At 31.6% G+C, this 5,375-nt stretch overlaps 1 non-coding gene across 1 annotated transcript; it reads right to left on the bottom strand.

Annotated features, from left to right (window-relative positions):
* Positions 1–1,705: 1,705 nt before the first annotated feature.
* Positions 1,706–1,811, bottom strand: LOC128772855 (U6 spliceosomal RNA). Its single transcript, XR_008416967.1, has one exon. It is a non-coding gene; the product is annotated as a U6 spliceosomal RNA (small nuclear RNA).
* Positions 1,812–5,375: the final 3,564 nt, after the last annotated feature.

Here is a 5,375-nt window from a genome sequence, read left to right as displayed (position 1 = left end):
TTCTAAGTTAAATTTAATACTTCTTTCATTGATTGCTGTTTTTTGATGAACTCTCATTACTATCAGCTTATCTCATTATTAATTTGTAGTGTCGTTCTCTTGTGATTGGAAAAGATACCTTATATGATTTCAGTCTTAAAGTTTATTTAAGTAAATAAGCTTCTGTAGGATAACATATAGTCTATTCTGGAGATTGTTCTGTGTGCACTTGGAAAGAATGTGTATTCTCCTTTTTGGGGTAGTATGCTTTGTAAAAATCTATTAGGACTGATTGGTTTATAGTAGTGTTCAAGCTTTCCACATCCTTGTCTCATTCTATCCATTAGTGAAAGAAGTGTATTTCAGTCCCAGCCCTTATTGTAGAAATATTTCTTCCTTCAATCCTGTCCATTTTTGCCTCATATATTTTGGGACCTTGTTGTAAGGTGCACACATGATTATAATTGTTCTATCTTTCATTGAATTGAAACTTTATCCATATAAAATGTCATTTTTTGGGTCTCTTTTAACAGTTTTTTTTTTTTACTTAAACTCTATTTTGTTGATAATAAATTTGCTCAGGTGTCTTTTGGTTGCAATGTTTAAGGAATATTTTTGCATCCAGTTAAATTTAACCTCTTGTGTGTTTATGTTTCATGAGTCTGGTAAATAGTACACAGATTGAATATGTTTTTTATTAACTCTGTTAATCTGCTTTTTCATTGGAGAGTTCAGTCTATTTACTTTTCAAGGAATTGCTGATAAGGTAGGGAATACTACTGCCAGTTTGCTATTTGTTGTCTCAATTTCTCCATTTTTGGGAGAGTAGTTGAATATTTGTAGTGTACCATTTGATTCCCTTCTTTCCTTTTCTGTATACTTTTAGTTGATTTCTTAGCAGATTCCTAGGGGATTACAATTAATATCTTACTATAACGATGTATTTTGAATATTAACAATGTAATTTTAATAGTATACAAACACTCTGCTCCTATATATCTCTACCCTTCCCTTTTATATTGTTATTGTCACATATTATACTTTTATACATAATGTACCAGTTAACATAAGTTAGCAATTATTCTTCCATGTATTTACTTATAAATCATAAAAGAAGTTACAAAAAAAGTGCAATCCTATTGGTTTATTAGAATTACCACATGACCCCAAAATATTATACACACACACATAACAGGAATTAAACAGATCCTAGCAATGAATGTTCTAGTGGCATTATTCACAATAGCCAAAAGATGGTAACAGTCCAAGTGTCTATCAGCAGATGAATAGATAAACATAATGTAGGATATACATATGATGGGATATTATTTAACCACAAAAAAGTGAAATTTTGATGTATTTTACAACATGGATGAACCTTGAAAATGTTAGGATAAGTAAAATAAGGCTGACACAAAAGAACAAGTATTTTATGATTGCATTATAGGACATGTCTGGAATAGTGAAATTCATAGAGATAGTAAGTAGATTAGAAGTTACCAGGGCTGGTGGCAGGAAGAAATTTGGAGTAAAAAGGAAAAGCTAATTTTTAATTGAGTATTTAGAGTTTTTTAATTGCAGGAAGATTGTAGTGATACAAACTATACAAACTGGTCCCTTAAAACCGGATAAGGAAAAGTTGGTCAATGAGGATTTAGGAATTTAAGAAAGATTAATTATCCCAGTCCTTCCCGCCCCCCCCCCCACCTTTTTTTTTTTTTTTTTTTTAAATATGGAACGCTTCACGAATTTGCGTGTCATCCTTGCGCAGGGGCCATGCTAATCTCTCTGTATCGTTCCAATTTTAGTATATGTGCTGCCGAAGCGAGCACCCCACCTTTTAAATCCAAGTGATTTGGGGTGAGTTGGGGGGGGATTCATTAAACTTTCAAACTAAGACCTAATGAATATAAAATGGAATGACTTGGTGTAAGATGACTAGTCTTTCTAGATGCAAGCTTCTTGAAGACAGAGAGCTCATGTATTCACCATCATATCTCCAGAGCCTTGTAGCATCTTAGAACTTTTACTGACCCTTAAAAAATATTAATTAAATGGGTAGGTGGATGAATGTCATTCATGAAAGTCCATAGCCTTGTTTCAACTTTTTAAAAATGTGTTACTGGAAAACCACCATGTTTATTCATATACATATTGTCTGAGAATATTCTACAATGGCAGTGTTGAGTAATTGCAACAGAAACTAATTTTTACTATCAAGTCCATTGTAGAAAAAAAAAATTCTGATTCCTACCCTATTGTATCTGTTTCATGATGTCCCTCTTAAATATTCTTACCCTCCATGATTTAGTCACATTCATTCCTATCTTTCAGAAGTTTGCCAACATTCCTTAGCTATATTAGAATTAGTTCTGTATTTTCCTAATTAGAATTAGCTTTTCCTTCTTTGGCTTTGGTTCTTATCACATTTAAAATTTTTATTTTACTCTTACTCTAGTCTCCTATTTTTCTTCCCTGTTGCAAATAACATAGACATAAAGTTGTATTTATGGGAGAGTCCATGCCACTTAATCAGTAATTGGCCTATAGCAAGACACTTATTTCTGGTATTTAGATAAATGAATGTGATATGCTAGAAATGATTTGAGCCTTTATTTGGTATTTTATATGTCTTTGGTAATAAATGGATTTTGCTAAAATACTTTCATAACATTTTATATGTAATACATAATTGTAAGAAACAATTTATATTGTAAATAAGTTTTAACTGAAGACGTTTTTTTGAAACAGAACATATACATTTTTGTATCTTCATATAAAATATTTAATATCTTTCATTTCCTTTTTTATGGGTGAAAGCTACACGTTTCTCTGTAGAACTTTTACTTTCTCCCTTAAAATAGAATGAGTATTTTAAAAGACTACCTAAATTTATATATTGGCAGCTACATTTTATTGTTTTTAGGTTGAGGTTTTGAGAACTGCTTCCTTTTTAGATATGTTCCTTGAGATACTAACACTAATTTTTTATAATTAAAATGTGGGTACCCACAGGGATCTCAAAGCTGCATTTTTTTTCTCTCAACCAGATGTTCATTCTAAAATCATCCACTAACACTGAATAAATGTATTGCTTTTCCCTTTCTGTTTATACATATTAATGCAATGGAGATTTTTGAATTGGACATCCAACTGATTAAGTAAAAATATGTGTACAGACAGGTTTTTACATTGAAATGGTCTAGGTAACTATGAACATTTATTTCACTTTCATGTAAAAGGGAAAATTGTATGAAAATCTCAAAGTAATGAACATTGCCATCTTATAAGTGACAGAATTATTTCCCCAAATCTACACTCCCTGTGTAGATATTTTCTCTTTTCTTCTGAATTTATTTTGTTCCTTTATATTTCTTACTATGATAATTAAGAGAGTAACACCTTCTGTGTTGACAGAGAATGATATTTATTCTTTTCACTTAGATTTGCAGATTTTTTTTTCACTCAAATTTTTTAGATTGCCTAAAAATATAATCCATATGCTGTTTCAGCTCAGTTGCATTAGAAAACCTCGTATCTGAAGTGGCTGCAAGTATGTGACTAAAATTAGGTTCAAGTATTCACTGTATCTTTGGTAAGACATTTATAAATAAAGTAGTTCTTTTTAATTCTCTATAAAAATAAAACTTCCACATATGCTTTTATGGTATATATATTTCTTTGGGCTGATGGTATATTCCTTTGGAACTGATGTCTATCGTTGGTTGAGATTAATGAAGTTCTCTGTGTGCTTTTAGTGTCAAAATTGCAGATCTTAAATGTTGAACTAAAATGGCATATCTCTCAGAGGCTTTGAAAAATGGAATCCCTTAAAATTATATGTGTGTCCTTTAAAGCTCCATAAATCATTCTTTTTTTAATAAATAATTCAGTTATAATTTTATTCACTTACAAAAGAGAATAACCCCAAACCATTAATAGGGTAATTACTTTCTTTAAATGAACTCAGTCCAGAAGGTCTATAAAGCAATCGTTTTTTTCCAGTGAAATTTCAAGGTATGCTTAATTAATATTAACTGAATAGATACTTTAAACATCATGTGTTATTTCAGTAGTGGGATTGTACTCTTGAAAAGACAGACTTATGCAGCCAGAGTAGCAGGTAGTGGAGAGAGCTACTGTCAAATTCTAAATTAGTGACTTTTTGATAAAAGAGCAAACAAAATACATAAAATATTCAAACTTGAAATGAGATAATTAGAAGTTGTAAGTGAAATAAATATTTATTTTTCCCAGTTCAATATTGGCAACTCAGTAATCTCTTCCTCTTCCTATTAAAGGTAACCATTGTCCATCAGTGCTCTTTAGTACTTGGTTGTTTCCCTTATTCTTTGTTTTCTCTGATTTGACATCTATCAACCAATTAAAATTACTGTATTGAATTCTAATCAAGTGTCTAGTTACTTAAGAGGAAATCACAGTGAATCATGATGAGCCCTGACTTTAATGGGGGTAGTTGGAATGAGGAAAATAATATTAGGACTGCATAAGAATAGTAACTGATTAATAGGCAGGTCAATTTATAATCCATGCACTCTCTCTAAAGGATTGTGTCAAACCAGTCAATATTCATGGAGTCCTCTCAGGTGGGAGATACCAGGATTTTGGTAACAGGTTAACTGTAATACCATGGCCCTGGCCAGGAACTAAATTTATAGTATTTCAGCAAGAGGCTGAAGGGTCTATAGGGTAGGAGCTAGCCTCCAGTGAAATGATACAAAAGGAGCAAATTAGTGGAAAGACTCTGAATTGTCGCTGGATTGGTGTTCAATACAGTGCTCAAGCCAAGCTCCTGGGAAATTAACATGTTAGAAATGAGGAAATTAGGCCAAATGACAGCAAATAGACAAAATCAACATGTGGGCTATGAGGAAGCTTTGTTAAAGCATAGGTGGCAAGTACTTGCCTCCAGCAAACAATATAATAGATTTACAAATGAATGCAAAGGCAAATCCTAATATACTTTCCAGAAGGGAATGAGTTGTTTCTAGAAAGGAATGATCTTTGCTGTCCAGTATGATGGTCACTAGTCACATGTAGCTATTTATATTAACTATAAATTAAAATTAAAATCCATTTCCTCAGCTGTATTAGACATTCCCATGTTCTCAGTAGCCTCTTATGACTTTAGATACCATATTTTCCAGTACAGATATAGACTTTTTCATCACTAAAAGTTTTATTGGTACTGTTTTAGGTGAGATACATGAGTGATGCAATTTTAGATAATCTGGGGCTGTCAGAGATAATTTTCATCATTTAAAGATAATTTATGCTTATGGAGATTATAACCTATTGAGGACCAAAAAAAAAAAAAAGACAAAACAAAACAACAACAAAAACAAATACAAATGATGCAGTGAAATAAAGTTATA

Source organism: Panthera pardus, unplaced genomic scaffold, assembly GCF_024362965.1.
Source record: "Panthera pardus isolate Hobbes unplaced genomic scaffold, ASM2436296v1 HiC_scaffold_10, whole genome shotgun sequence".
In the NCBI taxonomy this organism is placed as follows: Eukaryota; Metazoa; Chordata; class Mammalia; order Carnivora; family Felidae; genus Panthera; species Panthera pardus.
The sequence above is the reverse complement of the archived record's forward strand: the minus strand, read 5'-3'. Positions and strand labels throughout refer to the sequence as shown.